Source organism: Tenrec ecaudatus, chromosome 3 (genome assembly GCF_050624435.1).
Source record: "Tenrec ecaudatus isolate mTenEca1 chromosome 3, mTenEca1.hap1, whole genome shotgun sequence".
Classification (NCBI taxonomy): Eukaryota; Metazoa; Chordata; class Mammalia; order Afrosoricida; family Tenrecidae; genus Tenrec; species Tenrec ecaudatus.
This window is the reverse complement of record NC_134532.1, coordinates 5296427-5317117: the sequence shown is the minus strand read 5'-3', so window position 1 is coordinate 5317117 and position 20691 is coordinate 5296427. Positions and strand designations below refer to the sequence as shown.

At 40.9% G+C, this 20691-nt stretch overlaps 3 pseudogenes; all 3 read right to left on the bottom strand.

Moving 5' to 3' along the window:
* Positions 1 to 1719: 1719 nt before the first annotated feature.
* On the bottom strand, positions 1720 to 2187 carry LOC142443245 (small ribosomal subunit protein uS15 pseudogene; annotated as a pseudogene).
* Positions 2188 to 14468: 12281 nt separating this feature from the next.
* On the bottom strand, positions 14469 to 15448 carry LOC142443244 (syntaxin-11-like; annotated as a pseudogene).
* A 1531-nt stretch (positions 15449 to 16979) lies between these two features.
* Positions 16980 to 18127, bottom strand: LOC142443243 (acidic leucine-rich nuclear phosphoprotein 32 family member D-like; annotated as a pseudogene).
* Between the last annotated feature and the right edge of the window lie 2564 nt (positions 18128 to 20691).

Sequence of the window (20691 nt, the reverse complement as noted above, 5' to 3'; positions counted from 1 at the left end):
AGTATATACAGTAAATCACAACAAATTTTGGACAGTCCTGAAAGAATAAGACTTCAAGAACACTTCATTTTGATCACACAGAGCCTGTACATAGGTCAAGAGGTTACTGTTGGAACAGAACAAGAGAATTCTTTGTGACTTAAAGTTAGGAGGGCTGTGTGTTAGGGTTGTAACCTTTTTTAATCTGTAAACTGAGCAAGTAATTTAAGAAGCGACACTATATGAAGACTGCAGTGCTGTAACAGGATTGGAGGAAGACCATTAACAACTCTGATATGCAGATGGCATAACCTTGTTTGCTGAAGGCAAGGAGGACTTTAGGCACTTACTTATAATTTACATTTATAGTTTAGTATAAATTACACTTCAACATAAAAATAACAAACAAAGAAAAATCAATTAGACCAATAAAAGACATCGTGAAAAATGGAGAGAAGCTTGAAATTTTCAAGGACTTTCTGTTTGGTTGGATTCACAGTTAATGTCCATAGAAGCTGCAGTCAAAAATTTAATGATGTATTGCATTTGGTAAAGAAAGTGGAGACCATTTTAGCAACTTTATTGTTGGGCCGCATGTGATGTTGGTAAATGTGCATGTGCATGTCCGGAATACTGTACCTAGACTAAAATAAACATCCATGAGGTTTTCATTCAAAACGGAAAACCTTGGCACAAATTTAACAAAAAATTTACTTCCTTTTAAAATATCAATACATTCATAGTGTCAAAGTTAGAAATACCGGAGATGTTTATGAGTTCCCAAGGATTTCATTTTGTGTGGCTATTGTAAATGGGATTGTTTTCTTGATCTCCTTCTCAGAAGTCCCTTCATTAGCATACACAAATCGAATTGATTTTTATATCTTGTAATCTTGTATCCTGACACAATGCTGAATCTAGTGATAGTTTCCAATAATTTTCTGCCAAGTCGTTGGGGTTTTCTATGTATAAAATCATATTCTCTTCAAAAAGTGCAAGTTTCACTTCTTCTTTACCAATCTGGGCTCCTTTCATTTCTTGTTGTTGTCTAATTGTTCTGGCTAAGACTTTTAGCACAGAATTGAATAACAAGGATGTTAAGGGCGATCACTTTTTTGCCCCCTATTGACCAGTATTTTGTTGAGAATTTTTGCAACTATGTGCGTGAGGGCTATTGGTCTATATTTTCTGTCTTGCCAATATATTTGCCTAGTTTTGGTATCTGTGGTCCCTGGTGGTATGGTCATTATATGTTGGGCTGCTAACCACAAGGTTAGCAGTCTGAAGCACCTGGTGGCTGCTCAGAAAACAAGAGGAGTCTTTGTATTCTTGGAAAGATGGAGAGTCTCGGAATCCCTTAGTGGCTGACCCACCTTGACCTATTGCGTGGCCATGAGTTGGAAAAGACTCTATGCCAATGAATTTTGTTTTGTTTCTTGATATTAGAGTTATGTTCTCTTCATAAAATAAGTTTGGGAGTTTACTGCCCTTTTGTACGTTCTAGAAATTTTTTGTAGAATTGGCGTCAACTCTTCTATGAATGCTTGACAGAATTCCCTGGTGAACCTATCTGGTCCTGAACATTTTGTTGTAGTAAGTTTATAGTTGGTTTCTAATTTTATAGGATTATGGGCTGAGAATATTTATTGCAAAATCTAAATATGTTAAAATTTATGAAGTTTTGCTTTGTGTCTTTTTTGGTAGTTAAACAGTGATTTTATTGCTCACATACAAACACATTTATGCAACCAGGGCAGAGGCTGTAAATGATTCATATTTCCAATTAGGAGGGAGGACTTTCTTAGTTTTGTAGTATCGAGCCAATCGGTGAATTCGACTGTCAATCAAAATCAGCCGGAATTTGGCGTCCTTATCCTTTCTCTTCCTCTCCAGATGCTTCTGAACGGCGACAGCCTTCGTAATCAAATGATAGAGATCCTCAGGCAGATCGGGAGCAAGTCCTTTGGACTTCAGGATCCTCAGGATTTTATTGTCTGTCACAAATCGCACTTGTGCGACGCCATGTGAATCTCTTAGGATCACACCGATCTGGGAAGGTGTCAGGCCCTTCTTGGCTAATTTGTAGACCTGCTCCTTCACATCGTCGGACCTCAACTTCAGCCAGGTGGGGACGCTGCGACGGTAGGGCAGAGCCGACTGGGACAGCCCAGAGCCCAGCACTCACCCGGGAGCATGCATGTGATGCATGATGGCGGCAGTCAAGAAGCGAAAATGCGTCTTAACATATGGTCTATTTGTGCTTCAACATATGGTCTAGAGAATGTTCTATATGCACTTGAAATGAGTGTATACTTACATTCTGTGACAACAAAAAAGGAGAAAAACAGTATTCAGGAAGGTCCCAAAAGGAAAACATTGCAACACATCATTGTCCAGTTTTCCAACATCAAGAATAAGAAGAGACTCTTGAGAGCAAGTGGGGAAAAATGAAGAAGAGTCACCTGCAAAGGAAAACCAATAAGAATAAATTTGGATTTTGTTGTTGTTGTTAGCAGAAACCATGCAGGCAAGAAAATAAAGGAATGTCATTTATGAAACACTGAAAGAAAAACAAATAGCAAACAAATAACATCTGACAAGAATTTCTGGCCAGAAAAACTATCCCTCAAATATGCGGGAGAAATAAGAATATGTACAAACAAGGGAAAACTAAATTAATTTGACCATAACACCCCAAACCAAACACATTGTCATTAAGTTGATTATGACTCATGGCAACCCAATAGAATAGAAATAAACTTCTGTGGGTTTCTGTATGGGATTAGAAAGCCTCCTCTTTTTTCTTGTGGAGTGGCTGGTGGTTTCTAACTGCTGACCTTGTGGTTAACAACCAAACGTGTAACCACTGCTAGCATTACAAAAAATACTAACAGGGGTAATCAGGATTATCAAGTGCTTCTTACACAGCCATAGTAGGTAAAACAGTCTGATACTGGTACAATGATATGTACATAGACCAATGGTACAGAATAGAGAAGTCAGAAATAAGTTTTCTCCTCTTTCATTGTGTCAGAGATCCGCCCCCCACTCCCTCAGGATTTCTTGTACTACTTTCTCTGTGGGTTTTTTTGGTTTCTTTCTATTCTGGAACTTCAATGAGACAAAAATTGGACACTATTCTCTTGATACTGTCCTACATAATCCTTAGGATTTCCTCAGACCTATTTTTGTTGATCCTCTCATAGATTGGAGCCGAGAGATTTGTCTTCATGCTGATTGATTCAACACTTTCTATTTTTAAACTTCTACTGCTCTATTCTTTTAAAGTGTTGTAGAATTCTGTTATTTTTTTAATCTTCTGGATTGCTGTATAATTTCTACTTTTCTTGTAAAATTTCTAGTGGTTTTTCTATTGTTCCCATTGTTTTCTATTTCCATTGTTTCCTTGACATCTTTCTCCATCTGTTGAAAGTACCCAAACATCATTCCTTTGAATTATTTTACTGGGCCTGGATAGGATGTGACTCTGGGTTGGTTGGCCAGTGACTGGTGACAGCTGCCAATCATCTTGAGTGAGCCCTAAGTGTCTTCTGTATTCCTGCAGCTTTGATTCACTGAACTTTCAAGCCCTTTTCTGAGATCACTGTCTACCTAGCTTCTCCATCATGCTGATACTCCCCTACTTGTTGCAGATGGGGCTCCCCTATGTGTGCATTCAGTTGCTCATCTTGCCCTGGTGGTCAGTCTAAAATTATTTTTAATGACTGAAGTATTTTCTAACTACTTAGAAACAAAAATCTCTTAGACTTGAACACATTTATGTGACTTTTGAATTTTCACACATTAAACCTGAAATATGGCAGAAGTTCCATGTAAGAAGATAATAAGGCAAATCAACTAACTGTTGGAAAATTATAATACATATTTTCTTAAAAATAAAATAAATGAAAACAAAGGGTATAGTGAATGTACTTGTGCTTGTTTTGACTACTAACCATTCATGCTCTGTCTAAAGAGAGAGAAAAACTTAAGAAGACTGAGGGAGCACGGCACAGGGTCTTAGAGCACATCTTCTCTTTAGATCAACACAATGGTTTGGGTTTGTGGTAGGCAACTATGAGGAAGGTAGATGATTTCCCACCTCCTGGGAATCATTTCTGTGGAATATAGTATTAAGAGAAACCACTGCAGACAATAAAGTGGGCGTTAGGTTTCAGAGAATGCAAAATTATATTGGGATGCATTTTACTAATTAGTATATGGGATGACTATGGAGTATCAATCTTTAGGAGAATCATTAAAGTCTACATCAGACATAGGAAGTCCTGATGGTATAGGGGTTAGGTGCTCTGCCACTAACTGATAGTGTTTAATCCAGAAGATTAAAAAAAAATAACAGATTCGAGAAAAAAAAGAGAAAATGATTAGGGAAAAGAATGTACAGAGGTGCTTTATACAATTGATGTATGTATATGTATGGACTGTGATAAGAGTTGTATGAGCCCCTAATAAAATGTTTTAAAAAATAACAGACTTATACAACACTTTAAAAGAATAGAGCAATATAGAATTTTAAAAATAGAAAGTTGAATCAATCAGCATGAAGACAAATCTCTCGGCTCCAATCTACGAGAGGAACAATCAACAAAAATAGGCCAGAAGAAAGGCTAAGAATTATGTGGGACACTATCAATAACTGTTGGAAAATAACAGCTTCTCTTTCAAAAAAGATGTAGCTGTCTGCTTCCATAAAGATTTACAGCCTAGGCTGTTTTACGAATCAGTTCTGTGGTTTCCTACAGTGTTGAAGCAACCTAATGGTAATGCATTTGGTTTCACTGTGTGTGTGTATCAGATTTGCTGAAATAATACAATTTTGCTGCTGAAACCACACTGATAGTTTTAGAATTTTTACCCAAGCCACGAATACTTGAACTTATGGACTGCAATTGCTCTTCACTCTGTATTCAGAGTGGAAATAGTATGTCTGGGGAGATCCACGCAGGGTTTTCACCTGAAATCAACAACTAAAAGCAAGGCCCTTAAGAGTTAATATAGTTCGTCACTGCCCTCATAGATCTGGGAGTGGAGTGGAAGAGAAATCAGCGTATGAAAAACTATTTAGTGAGCAACTATTTTGTTTTCATTAGTAGAAGGGAAGAGTTAATTCTTTTCTTTTCTTTTTTTTTACATTTTATTAGGGGCTCATACAACTCTTATCACAATCCATACATATACACACATCAATTGTATAAAGCACATCCGCACATTCCCTGCCCCAATCATTCTCAAAGCATTTGCTCTCCACTTAAGCCCTTTACATCAGGTCCTCTTTTTAATCCTTACAATGATCTCCACAATCTAAAAGAGGTAGTTAATCAAAGTGGTAAGAGTTTGCTTGCTGAGCTTGACTCTATATGTCAATCTGTTTCTTACTGGTTCTTCTGTATGTTGGTGTCTTTCTGTTGAAGTCCAGTCCATATGGGTGGCTATAATCTTCCATCTCCATCAGTGTTTCAAATTGCTTTTGCCTTCATCAAGCCTCTTTTAAATGAGTCTTCCTCACATCTTGATATCACATTCTGCATTACATATTTCAATTTCTCAGATTGTTCGCTCAGCATCCAGATGAAATAAGTGTGGTGAAAGCATGCAGCCTCCCCACACAATCTTCCTGGTCTTAAACTAGGTAGTCTCCCCTTGTTCTTTTCCAACAACTCCCTCTTGGTCCATGTCAGGTTCCATAGTATGAGCATGCAGTACCCAGGAACCCCTGATCTTGCCAGTGCTGCCTATAATTTGTTAGGCTCCAGAGATCCAAAACCTGGGAGTAGTAAATGAAACAGACTTCTTTCGGATGTTCTTTGTTTTCTGGCGGGCTTTGTCTGACATCATGATAGTATTTCCCACTCAACGTCTTTTGTGAATTTGGCTTTACTTCTCCACAGTTCCTTGTTGATGCACTGCTTTCACCACGTTTACATTTCCCTTAGCATAATTTTGGTTGCATGTTATATTAGTGATCTTGCTCGATAATTTCTGCATTCTGTTGGATCACCTTGTTGTTAAATAGGTACAAACATGGATGCATTTCCTAATAGGTCGGCCAGAAGACTGTCTTCCAAATTTCTAGAGTTGCATCAGCTTTTTGAAAGATCTCAATTGGTATTATATCAATATTTGGAGGTTTGCATTTTACCAATGCTTTTAGTGCAATCTGTACTTCTTCCTTTAGTACTTTTGGTTTATAATTATATCTTTTCCCAAAAATGATTGAATATTGACCAATTTTTTTTGGTAACTAACTCAGGTCTGTCAATTGGATTCTGACCTATAGAGACCAAATATGCCCACCTCCCAGGGTTTCCTAGGCTGTGAATTTTTATAGAAGCAGACTGCTACATTTTTCTCGAGTGAAACGGCCTGCTGGGCTCAATCTACCATTTTTTTAGTGCAGCTACTGTGTATAATTTCTGTTTTGATGTTTCATGTGGAAGCCAGTATTCAATAAATATATTTGTTATTACCAAAGGAAACATGTAACTAAGTTTTTTTGAAGGAGAGCTTCCTAGGCATATATATTATGATAATGAGGAACCTTAATTTATCAGTTGAAAGGTCAGCAGTTTGAACTGACCAGCTGCTCTTTGGAAGAAAGGTGTGGCAATCGGCTTCCTTGACTATTTCGAGCCTTGTAAACGTCATGAGCAAGTTCTGCCGTGTCCAACAGAGCCCCTCTAGGTCAGAATGTAATATCTGTCTGTTGTTTTATTTTCAGTATAGTAACTTCCTGCTGGATGACAGGAAAGTGTCCTTTTTGTCCTACAAGAATATCATTATCTTGCAATGGAAAATGGTTTCCAAGCAGGAAAGATCCAGCAGAGAACTTGTCCTTTTAGCTCACGTAAGGATATATTTATAGTCAGCTTCTAAATTACAGGGTATAATTATCTTTTACGTCTATTTTAAAAGCTTAAGTGGTGACTAAACTCATGCATAAACATTGTATTTCAGATGGAGATAAGCTATGACATTGTGGTAACGGAAAGATTTAGTTTATACCACTGGTCTTCAGAAGCAAGACTTGATGCTGACTTGGAAAAGTTTATTTCTGACACCTCATTGCTCTTTCTTTTCGCCCTGTGATCGATGGTTCTGGGTTTGATTGAGAGCCCTACAAGCATAGCTGTGCGATCCTAGCTCACCTACATCATGTCTTTGGTAGGGGGAGTGGGGAGGAGTTTACATGCCTTTCCCCATATTGCCTCTGCTTAAACCTCGTCATATTTGCAGCACATACAAATATGTTTGTAGACAGAGGATATTATCTGTCAAACCTACATATAGTCACAAATGGAGTCCCTTTTGCTTGTTCATATCTATCTGTTCATCTTACTGGCTGCTCCTGTTATCTGTGCTTTGAACACTCAGCTTTCTCAACTGCGAAATAAAGGTGCTGCTATCCATTTCCTAAGAACATTTTGATAAAATACATAGTATAAATCAGTTCTCACACAGCTTCCACTAGTAGAAAGTCTGCCTGTGGCTATTTCGCAATACCATGAAATAAGGATATATGAAATTAGAATATTGATAGACACATCATTTACTTTTTAAATAATGGCAAAGAGAATCCATAAGCATATTAAGAGGTCTAATGGTAGCAGGACAAATGAATTTTAAACAATGATGGATGAAAACTTAAATTGAGAAAATTCTATCCATAACTTAGCTTCCTGGGAAAAGAATATTATAATTATATATTCATTTTTTATAACTGTAGTTTTTTTCTAAGAAATTCAGGTTATTAGGAAGGATTCGTGAGATGTGCAGCATGCACCGAGCACTGAGCATTGGTGCATGGTAAGCTTTTAATCAGTAGTTATCGAGCACCTACTGCTAGTGATCTAGACACCGAAGAGGCAAAAATAAGGAGGATAAAAATGAGCAGAGTTCAAAGAAGCAGGAAAGCAAAGAAGCACAAGAAAGAAAGTTTCCAGTGTTTAGCTTTTAATGAAGCCACACCGACCAGGAGGCATCATCAGGCTGTGGCCTAAGAGATTGGACTTCTACCTCTATTTCCACACAGGTTGATATAACCTCACCATCCCATTGGCCTTGATTAGCGTGATAGCAATGGAGGCAAGGAGAACTTGTTAGATACAGAAACCGTGTGTAAAGTATGTGGTAAAAATATCTTTTAGAAGAATGCTAGACTAGTCCCAGGGAGTTGGGGATTGATGATGCCCCAAATGTCCATCTCTTCCATGATGCCAAGCAGCTCCATATTCCATCCTTCTTCTCTTGAGTAAATTTCTTCGTGTTTCTGGGTTCTACAAAATGCTGCAGTGCCCACCGAAATTTGTGAAATTTTGAGGAAAGGATTCATGCGGTAGTGGGTGTTGTTCAGTCCAAAATCTGAAAGGTTAAGCCAGATATGGATGCCAAAGATATGCTTGACTCCTGACTCTTGCCTGTGATGAGATTATGCTCCCTTGCTTCTCAGATGGCCTTGCAGGGAATCTTGTACAAAATTACTGGAGGCAAATTCTATCAGTATCTACTACCACTTTCTTACCAGTCCCATGCAAGGAAAGATTGTTTGGTGGGAGTTACATTGAGTATCAATAGAACAAACAAACATATTTAAAATGTGGTACGGGAGAAGGATATTGAAAGTACCATGGAATGCTAACAGGACAACCCATCTCTATTAGAAGAAGTAATGCTAGAGCGTTCCCTAGAGGCAACAATGGTGAAACTTCATCCTACATACTCTGGACTTGCTGTCAGGAGAGACCAGTCCCTGGAGAAGTACATCATGTTTGGTAAAGTAAAGGGACAACGACATAGAGGAAATTCCTCCAGGAGATGGATTGACACAGTGGCTACGACATTGAGTTCAAGCATAGGAACAATTGTGAGGCTGGCACAAGGCTGTGCAGTGCTTCATTCCATTGTACATAGTATTGCTGTAGGTTGAACCTGCTCAATGGAATCTAACAAGAAGAACAACTAAGAGGCCTTTCGGAGCAGATTTGCCCAATGGAATATGCTACTTCAATCGATGTTGATTGTGGAGCCAAGGAAAATGGAATTCTTGATAACTTCAGTATTTTTTTCTGCTGGTCATGATGTTGCCGATTGGTCCTGATGTGAGGATTTCTGTTTTGTTTTGAGGTGCGATGCATATTGAAGCTATTGTCTTTGATCTTCACCAGTAAATGGCTCAAGTCTCTGTCATTATCAGCAAACAATATAATATGATATCAGCAGATATGCAATATGTTGTAATATGTAAACATAAACATGTAAAAACTTTGTAATATGTTTCTTTAAAAAACTTTATATTTCAATTTGGGTGAAAGCTTACAGAGCAAATGGTTTTTCATAAGAATCATATAAATGTATATTTTTACATGGATTTGTAGGATCAGATGATTTTTCTTATTTAATCTATTGATATGGTTGCTTACACTAAGTGGTTTTCAAGCATTGAACCAAATAGCCACCCATAAAGTAAAGTCAATGGATTTTTTAAATTTAATAAAAATTTTGAGAAATTTTTCATAATTCTTTTTAAATATTACTGAATTTTAGTTAATAATATTTTATTCAAGCATCTTCCTTTACATCCATAGGAACTATTTTGTTTGTAATTTTCATTTTTATATATTGCCTTCTGTTTTGTCACACTGGATTCATAAAATCCTCATCTAGTTTCTGGAAGAGTTTGTATGAAACAAGTTAATTCTGTTTGAAATAATTAGTAAAATTTTACAGTGCTTTTGTTAAAGGTTAATGAGTGGGTGGAGATGGAACATAAATTGGGAATGCCATGAATGAATACCATGAGAGATCCTAGAGGTGATGGAAATATTCTGTACCTTGACTGTCGCAATGTCAATATCCCAACCTCAATAGTACACTATAATTTTACAAATTGTTAGTATTAAGGGAAACTAAGTAAGACTTTCAAAAGATCTCTCCATATTATTTCTTATAACTGTATACCAATCTATAATTACTTTGAAATTTCAAAATAAGTTTATTTAAAATGAGGAATATTATAACATTGAAATTTGTGATTATTAAGGAAAAGTTCAATTAAAATTTGTCTTATTGCAAAAAGCAAGATGGCAAAATAGTACTTAAAATTTTCCAATTAAATTTGTCCCAAGATGGTAAAATGAAATCTATCAATGTAATTCATTATATCCAGAGACTGAAATACAAACAATTCCATTAATAGCTATTTACATAATTTGATACTATTCAGCTGTTCTTAAGAAAAAATCAAAATAAAATGAAAATGCAAAGGAAATGACCCACATATAATGTACGTGACTTTCCAAAAAACACAACAATTCTTACCTAAATTAGCAGAAACATAAGTGAATTTTTGATTAAAATCAAGCTTCAGCTAGGATACTTCCTACCACATGCTATTAACCATTGTTATTTGCTATTATCTCTATGACTGTGGTAGTTGAAATAAGTCAAAAACAAAAGAGAAGGCAAAGGAAAGCCAAGAGGAAGAGGAGGGAGTAGAAAGGAAAGAAATAGGATTTGTTTTTGAAAATTATCTTACTTGATGATATGAATGTACACATGGCAAAATGAGGGTGAGGGGATAAAAATATGTCTGCTGAAATTAAAAACAGAACATGATAATCTGGTAGAATATTAGCTGAATTTAAAAACCAGCTTTATTCTTTATTCTAATAATAAGCTCCAGAAAATATTAAAAGAAGAAAAAAGGTGAAAGGCAACAATGTTATAAAATATGTGAAGATAAATTTAGTAAGTTCACACAGCTGATGTTTCAGGGCCAGAGGATAAATTATTTAATAAATGACTCAAATTTAATTGTTATAATCTTTACAAATAAGTATAGATATATTTGAATAAATATATTAAAGCATTTATCCAGATGGAGGAAGAAAAAAGTCGATAGAAAAATATGATTCAAAGGTAGATAAGGCTCACATATTTCAGTATATCAAGCTGTCATAAATGAACAGGAAAATAAATTAAAAATCCGTTAGTAAAAAGGACGACAAGCTTGACTAAGCATCCAATAAAAAGAGCAAATCCAAATGGGCAGCAGGAGAGGGGGCCACGCTCACTGACAATTAGAGACAAGTGAGTTTCTAGTAACAGTGGGATGTCGCACCATGCCTCTCAGCCTGATTTTAGGCTACAAGCACCAGTTACTTCTGAGACACAGGAGAGGGAATTGACGAACATACTTGTGGAAATAGTAATTCGAGACTTATTTGGGAAAGCAATCAGGAAGCAGCTATTAAAAAACATGAGTTAGTGAGGGAGGGAGGGTAGGGGAAGAGAGGGTGATGAAATGAGGAGCTGATTTCAAGGGCTCAAGTAGAACGCAAATGTTTTGAGAATGATGATGGCAACACATGTACAAATGTGCTCGACATAATGGATGGATGTATGGATTGCGATAAGAGTTTAAGAGCCCCCCAATAAAATGATTTCAAAACACCCCCAAACCACATATGCCCTTTTGTCCAGTAGTTCTTAATTTGGGATCAATTCCATGGGAATATGAACTTCGGTACATCAGGAAAGAGAAGAGATAGAAGAGTAGAGAAGAAGAAAAAGTGAAAGAAGAAAAAGAAAGAAAAAAAGTACAAAAGAAAAAATGTGAAGGAGAGAGAAAAAAATAGAAAAGGAGATAGCTGAGCTCCGTGCCGTGCTGTGAGCGGCACTGCTTTGTGCAGTGTGCAGCACTGTCCCAGGGGGAAGGGTGCAGCTCTCCCCACTGGGTGGGTGGATTTGCCCTAGTCAAAGGGTCGGGGTCTGGAAACCCGCTGTGGCATGTGGAAGGAAAGAGCGAGAGGAGAGAAACAGAAAAGCAGACTGAGAGAAGAGAACAAAGAGAGAGAAGAAAGAAAGAGAAAGAAGGGGAAACACACAACTGTGCTCACTAACATTGGCTGTGATGGTCATGAGAGAAGAAAGAGAGAAGTAAAATAAAGAATAAAGAGATAGCTGATCCTGATTGCCTGTATGTGGGGCCAGAGGGGTTTAAACCCTGCCTCAAGGTGGCAGGTTGGTGTGCCCTTTTAATTCAGGGACCCGGTGGTGCTGGGTGGAATTGCCCTAGTTGGCGAGATCACCTTAGAAGTCTGATGGAGGTTTCCTCAGCAGCACGGAGAGCTGTAGAGGGCTGTCACAGCTGCCTTGTGTGGTGTGCAGCCCTCCCACAGAGGGCAGGCTGGAGTTCCCCTTGCTATTTGTGTTGAATTGCCCTAGGTGGTGGTTAGTGTCCTGGGAGTCAGCAGTGGCGTAGGATAGGAAAGAGAGGGAGAGAAGAGGAAGTAGAGGGGAAAAGGAGAAAAAAGAGAGAGAAAAATAAACCAAAACTGAGGCTCTTCAGACCGACTGTGGTGGGCAAGCTAGAAGGATGGGAGAATCAAAAAAGAAGAAATAGAGTGGTAAGGAGATAACTGAGATTTGATCGCTTGACTGTGTGGCTGGAGGAGTTCCAACTCTGCCTCAAGGTAGCGGGGTGGTGTGGCCACTTGATGTAGGGTTCCATAGATGCTGGGTGGGATTACCCTCGAAGGCAAGATCACAACAGGGGCCAGGCATCAGTTCCCATTGCGGTATTGAGCACTGGAGTTCACTGTTATACCTGCCTTGTGTTTTATGTAGCACTACAGTGGCAGTGGGAGGCGGGTGTTCTCTCAGCCCTGTGTAGGGTCCCAGGACAGGCAGGACCTCCCTAGCTGTGTGTAGAATCACTGAGAGGGAAGCTGGACATATTGTCCTATCTAGACTGCTGGTGGCCTACTAGCTCAGAGGATTTTTATAAAAAATTGAATTTTATTATGATTAATTCCCCCCCTCCCCCTGGCCAGCTAGAATAGAATTAAATTAAATTGGCTCCCTGGCTCTGGCCCCTGGGTCTGTGCTCAGTTAGAAACTTAGGGTTGCTCTAGAGAGTCTTTGTTTTTTTTTTTTTTTTTTTGAAAACCAGGATTCTTTTATTTTAAATTACTCCATTTTAAGACATGAATGGTCAACAGTAAAGCAAAAGCAGTACTTCCAGGAGCATGACTTTATTTTCTTGTTCCTTATGTCTTTCAGCCTTCAACATCTGTCTTTATGCAGTAACCAGCATGGAACTGCTCACAATCAACTCTTAATCCCAGCTGGGCTGGAGAGATGCAAAACCTGGAGCACGAGGAACTCAAAACAAGGAAATCAACACCAGTAACCAAAAGTATCCATCTCTCTGGTTATGTCATACTTAACAAAAATAAACTAGTTTTAATGTACTCACATTGGTGAATATTAGTATTATACACTTCCATATATGTGCGCATATATAAGTAAAAAGGTAAAATTTAAATTATTTTATCAGTGAAAAAAATATATATAATGTGATTGGTATATACTTCAATTGAGTGCTTGCTCAATACTCAGTGCTTAAAAATATTTGGATAAAAATTCCAAAACCTGTACTGGTGGAAGGTAGTCTTAGAGGAGAGGTGAGGGCATTGTGCAGGTTTAGTGGGACTGGAGAGGGGAGGGAGTAAGAAGAACAGAGGTACTTCTAGGCTAGAAATCACATAAAACAAAAGCATGAAGGGGATTCAGTTTTTCCCCAGGTCAATTTCACAAAAGTGGAATAGAACCCCAATCCCCCAAAACCCACCGCCACCCAGTGAATTCCAAATCTTAAAAACCTTTTATAGGGTCCACAAGACCATGCACCTTTACGGCAGCAAGCAATTTCCTCTTTCTCCAGAGGAGAAGCTGCGGGTTTGCCTGGCCAACCTGGGTTACCAGTGCCATCTGACCGGACAGCACCACCAGCTGTAAACACCCAAACCAAGTCGGTAGCCACATGCTGGCTTCTGATCCCGGCATCCTCTGGCACACCTCGTGCCAGAAGAGAACTGGGCTCCGTGGGCTTTCAATGGCTCACTTTTCAGAAGTGGATCGCCGTCGTTCTTCCAAGGTCTTTCTGGATGGGTTCAAAACCTCTCAGTGCGGGTCAGCAGCCCACTGCATGAACTGCACCACCCAGCGATCTTAAGGACGCGCTCAGGCAAGGCACACAAATCTTTAAGTTTTGCCAGTGAGTTCACAACTATTAGGGGATGCTGAACTGACTTCCGCCTGAGTTTTCCTGAGATCAGGGCACACGCCTTGCCCACCGTCAGCCACTTCGTTATTTGGTTCTGAGGGCAAGCATACAGGGTGTGTGGTCACCCTACATCATCTCAGTAGGTTTTGTTCATGCCAAAGAGCCCCGGGCAGCTTGGTCCTGTGGGACTGCTACGCTCAGGGCCCGCAGTTTAAACTACTAGCTGCGCTGCGGTTTCTCCCGGGGACCAGGCTTTCTAGCCCCATGAGTGAGGTCTCGGAAACCCGGTCTCGGAAACCCACGGCAGGCAGGTCTCCTGGGTCCACTAGGGCCGGGATGCGTCAGGATTGCCTTGAAGGCAGTGAGCTTTTGAGTGAAAGAAACATCGACTGTGTCAGCCTCGGTGCAGACACTCTTGGGCTGCAATCTGGAACCTTCGATTTCTCTCTTGAAAGACTGAGCTCCGAGGCCACCCGGGAGGCCCGCCTTGGGTGGCCTTTCCCGCTGGGGCCTCGGGCTTGCTCCTAGTTGAGGCAGGGGCAGCCGAAGCAGCAGATGGTCCGGCAGGGGTTCTTCTCCGTGTACTCCACGGCCTTGCGCACCTGCGCCTTGGCCTCGCCGGTGTAGTTGAGGGTCTGCAGCACGTTGTGCTCGATGACGTTCAGCGTGTCGGCCTGCTCCTCCACCAGCACGGCCATCTGCAGGAAGAGCTCCTGCACGTCGCGGATGTGGCTCTCCAGGCGCAGCAGCTCGCGGTGGCGGGTCTCGATCTCCTTGAGCGCGGCGCACGCGCCCTTCACTTCGGCCGGCAGGTTCTCGGAGACCACGTCCCACTGTCCTGCTCGAACATGTCTTCGATCTGGTCGCCAGAGACGTCCTTGCCCATGATCTCGAGCTGGCGCTGGATGCGGATCTTGCAGTTGGCGCGCTGCTTCATCTCGGCCTGGTTGTAGTCGTGCATGACGCTCTGGAAGGTGCGCGTGATCGCGCTGTAATGGGAGCGCGCGATGCGCGCCACCGCCAAGTGCTCGCTGTGCTCGGCCTTAGCCTTCTAGCTGAGCGCCTTCATGGCGCGCAGCTTGCGGTGGATGGCTTCGCCCCGCGCCTTGATGTCCTTGGCGATGGAGTTGGTGTCGCGTTTGATGCTGCTCAGGCGCCGCATGGACTTGAGGAAGCGGGCGTTCTGCTTCCCCAGGCGCTTCACGTCGGCCATCAGCTGCTGGTTCTCCACCTGAAGCTCGTGGATGTCTGGGTACAAGGCCTCCAGGATGTGGTCCGTCTCGAAGACGATGTCCTCGTGGGGGGCGTCAATGTTGTCCTCATCGGGAACTGCTGGTCACAGTGCCTGGAGTAATCCAGAAGCTCTGCTAGGCGGTCCTTCATTTTGCTCAGAGCTACGCCAAGCGTGCGAGCCTAGCAGCCCCCTCGCGCCGCTGAGATGGGAAGAAGTCCATGGTAAGATTCTCCACACTCCACTCCTCAAGGCTGCACTCTCCGAGGGTCTTTGTTATGCTAAAAACCTGCAGGCACTGTAGCTAATTTCTGGCCTTCCTTAGCATGGGCTCCCTTCTTATGCTGACTATGTTAAGGGATTCCTTCTAAGTGATTCTTTGGAACTGAGCAATGAGCCCGGGATTTTCAGTTTTTACCAAGAATATATATTTTCTCTCTCTTTTTATATTATCATATAAGGTATCCTTATTTGGGGGCTGCCATGATGACCCCCCAGAGGGGGAGGTCCAGCTTATCAGGAAAGTTATTTTTTTCTCGACCAACTGGATCTGAATTCGCCCCCTGGACTATGACCATACGCGTATTTTCTGCCACACCGTAACCTGGCTCAGGTAAATTCCTCCTTTTTCTTCTACTCCAAATTATGGCTACTGGCCAACCCCACTTCCTAGGCTCAAGGCAGCTAACAGCATGGAGAGCTCTGGGATGGGGTGTTTCTCTTGTCTGGGATTATGTACCCTTTAGGGCCTCAGTCTGGGGAAATCACTACTTGCTGCAAAACTCTTCAGCTGGAGCCTGCAAGCCCAGGACTCTGAACCTAGAGTGATTAAGTGAGCTCTTGGTTTGCTTTGTGAGTGGAATTCACAGAAAAATGGGGTTGGATCAAATCCTAGTACTCTAGTTCTAATTTCAGGCCTGCACCTTTCAGACTCCTTCACCTTACCTCCCAATTTTCTGCTCTGGCAGCAGGAGCTCCGGGCAGGTGAGTCTTAAGTAGATGCCATCTTTCCACGGTCGCCGATAATGTTTTCTAACATGAAATGACAATGGTGTCTCTAAGGTGAATGAGAGACATATATAAATCATAGATATATGAATAGATTCTGGGCTTTCACTCATTCTAGCCTGAATTTAAGAACATTTATTTCATATGGCAGGACCCTGATGATGCTCACCCTCATGAAGAAATGACTGGATGCATAGGTGCTACAGCAAGGTGTGGTGAAGAAATGGTTGGTGCCTGGCTATAAGGAGGAAGAACATCTGGGGTCTTAAAGGTTTTCCTTCAAACAAGCAGCCATTTAAGTGTGGCATTAAGTCCACATGGAAGAAGCACACCAGTCGGTGTGATCCAAAGATTGTAAATAATAAAATCCAAATCTGAAATTGGGAGTAGTATCAGAGCTTAAATTGTGAACACCTCTTTAGTAGAAGGCTCTGGACGACAGTGGAAGCCCCAATCCATTTCCCGAGTCCATCAGGGATTCAGCGTCCATTGAATTCCCTTGATCGTAGTCGAGGGATGTGAACAGCTTTGTTACCAGAGAGAGAGCATTGTGAAATCAACTGTTGCAGATGCAGTTAGGTTAACATGTAATATTTATTTTTTGATCTCCCTTTTTTTTTCTTTTTATTTAACAGACCCAAAATGTTAAGATTTTATTTACAAAGCTTCTTTGTTGTACAGAAAGTAAAAATGTGGTTATAATCTCAGTGTAACTGGCAGCCATGAGTGGTTCAGACTCACTGGTCACAGCTGCCCGGGCTACAGCGGAGTCTCACACGGACACCTAACAACGTTTACAATTGTGGTGGGTGAGGTCCCCAGGCTTGGTGGTGGATTTCCAAGCGGGACTAGAGAGGAAGGTGGAATGTCTCAGGAACTATTCTTTGGCTCTTTGGGTGGGCAGGTGTCCTGGGGTTCTGAATCACAGCTACTTTTTAAACTTAAACAGCTACCAAATCCTTAGGAGCAGTCCGACCAATCCTGAACAGTTCTTTTTCTGCAGGCTAGTTGGGGTCTTAATCGTCTTCTCCTTCGTCATCGGTTTCTCTCTTCCGCTTCTCACCTTTCCTGCTGTCCTCCTCCTCTTCCTCTTCCTCCTCATCTTCTTCATCTACATCAACTTCTCCATCTTGGCCAAACCCTTCCTCCTCCCCCACTGACTTCATCTTCATCGTCTTCCCCTTCTACACCTTCGTCTTCATCCTGTTCTTCATCAAAATACTCCTCACCATCCTCATCCTCCTCATCTTCTCCTTCTTCCTCCTCCTCCTCCTCATCTACACCGTCCACCTCAACATCGGAGTCAGGGGCTTCCTGGTCTTCGAGGTCGTAGCCATCCAGGTAAGTCAGCTGGGGCAAGAGCTTAAAGACGCTCTCTCGGTAATCATTCAGGTTGGTGACCTCACAGTTAAACAGATCCAGACTTATCAGACATTCCAATTTTTTCAAAGGTTCCAAGGTGCTGATGTCTTTCAGCTTATTCCCACTTAAGTTTAGATGTGTGAAATTTGGAAGTTTCTCAGCTAACATGTCCAGACCACCGAAGATTCTATTGTCACTGAGCTCAAGCTTTTTCAATTTCGGTAGTTTGGGGAAACTTGAAACTGAAATCAAGCCTACATTTATTAAGCTGAGGAACTCCAAGTTCACAAATTCAGCTGTTAAACCCTCAAGCTTTCCGTCATTTGATTTGCAGTTGTCCAGGACAAGTTCTTGAACAGCCGCCGGCGTCCGGTTCCTCTGCTCCAGGTGGATCCTTCTCTCCATGTTTCCCTCTTCCCCCCTCTTCAAACTTAACTTTCCGCGGCGGGGGGGGGGGGGGGGGGGGGAGGCGGAGGGGGGAGAGGCGTCCTGGCCTGCACAGGTGCGGTCCCGGGCGGCGGGGGGCGGGCGGCGGGCGGGCAGAGCCCCTGGAGCCAAGTTACTCGCGGGAGCGGAGAGAAACCATGGAGGGGTTGATCTCCCTTTTCATCCATTTCAAAGTTGTTTCAGTTTTTAAAAAGAGGTGCAGCGGGGGAAATGCATGCGGATTCAGCCTCTGGTGCATTCCCTCTGACCATCCAGGGATGTAAATGGCCTTGTTATCATGCAGATTGTATTGGGAAATGGGTGGTTGCAGATGCAGTGAAGTTACAACTTAACACCTTACCATTTGATTTCCCCTTTGATACATTTAAAATTTGTTCTTGCTTTTAATATTTTGTGTTTTCTTTTTTGTGTGCTTTCTTTTCTATTGAGGTTTTTGTTTTACATTGTTACTGTTGTTAGTTGTTTTGTTTTTAAGTGGTTTTCTGTATAAGAAATCCAGGGTAGGTAAACTTATAGAGACTGTACCTAGATTAATGGTTCCTTGGGGGTATGGCAGAGGAGGCTGGGGAAAAAAGGGAGCTAATAATGATGAGTACAAGAGTGAAGATAATGTCCTAAAACTGATTGTGGTTGATTGCACTACTCTTCTTGATGTGATTGCACTATTGAATGTATGATATGTAAATGATATGCCAATAAACTGTTAAAAAATAAATAAGGAAAACAAGATGATGGAATTTTTCCATTAAACAATATGGAAGAACAAAGGCCAGAGAAAGTGTTGAGGAGTGTCTTTGAGGGTGAATGTGCTCTTGATCCATGCCATGGTATTACCTATTGCCTCATGTGCATGTGAAAGTTGGGAAATGAATAAGGAAGACCACAGGGGAATTGCAACATTTAAATTATAGTGTTAGTGAAGGACACTGAAGATACCATGGAGTTCCTGAAGAATAAACAAATCTGTCTTGGAAGCTGTGTACTTATTATGCTCTCTAAAAGCAAGAATGACAGGACTTCATCTCACATACTTTGGAAATGTTTTTAGGAGATACAGTTCCCTAAAAAAGACATGCTTGGTAAAGTAGAAGATCAGCAAAAAAAGAGATGGATTGACACAGTGGCTGTAACAATGAGTTCACATATAACAACAATTATGAGAATATTTGATAAGGCTGCTATGAGTAGGAACTGACTATGAGGGGATACCCCCCACAAAAACCAATGCTAATTTTATTTTTTGATGTGAGGGGATAATGCATTTGGAGTTCATTCCATCAGGTCAGGCTGTTCATCAAGCTTTCTATTTAGAGATTCTGAAAAGATTGCATAACAGCGTGTGACAAAAAAAGACTTGATTTGTGGCATATGGTGCACTGATTTGACCACCATGACAATGTGTCTGCTCATGCAGCCATCTCAGTGCTCCAGTTTTGGGCCAAAAAAACAGCATGCCTCTCTTGTTCCATGCACCTTACTCCTCTGACTTCACTCTGTGTGACATCTTTCTGATTCTGTGAATGAAGAAGGACATAAAAGGACAGTGGGTTGGTGACAAAAAAGAGGTGAAGAAAAAATAAGGGAGGTGCTGCCAGCTATCCAAACAGACGAGTTTGAAACATGTTTCTAAGAATGGAATCAGAGATTTGACAAATGTATTAAATGTTACAGGGTGTACTTTGAAGGTGGTTAAGATTGTTTTGGAAAAAAATTTAAATGCATAGTTTTGGAAAAAAAAACTCCAAAACCAAACCATTCTGGTTTTGGGGATTACCCCTAGTATAATGCCTAATAACCATAGGATAAAAGCATCATTTAGTCCAAGGCCATTTTAATTCCACGATTGAAGAAAAATCCATTTGAGTGTTTTACCTGATGACCTGGAAATTATGAGGTTTCTGTTCTCTGCTTGATAAGAACCGAACCTCTTATCATTCTCTAATGGCATTGGCACCGTTTTCCTTAAGCCTTTCAGGTGTTTTTCCGTATATAAGATAGAGTCTTCACATGCATGCACTGAGAAGTACTCTACGGAATAGTGGAGGACCACCCTCAGATTCCTATATCTGTGCTCCCCTCTCTTCTTCAACTTCAGATCCACCTTTCCAACTCCAGGAAACAAGTACAATAATCTCTTCATTTTGTTATGGATCCAAAGCAATCAAAATCTTTTATTGATTTATGTTGAAAAGCCTTTTTCAAATTATTACTAATGAGTAATGAACTTTTCTTGAGTGTTCCTTTCTGTATTGGGTCTGGAACCTCACTTAAGTTGCAAGCTGCATCATTTAGTACCTTTTCCTTGGGGTCATTGTCCTTCCTTCTCTGATGTCCAATGTGTTTTTAAGCCTTCACAGATTTTTCCTATTTTCTTGATTGCTTAAAGTATTAGAGTAGAACCTGTCCTTGTTACTAGAAGAAGTTGTATTGCTTCTGAATAATTAGTTTGGCAGGCTTTATTGGAAACAGCTACTAAGAGATAAAAATTATTCAAACTTTCAGTAATTTACTCTTTCAAAATTTCTTTTTCCTTGTTTTTTTCTTAGTTATAAATGAATTAATTCAGCTTTTTGTTTCA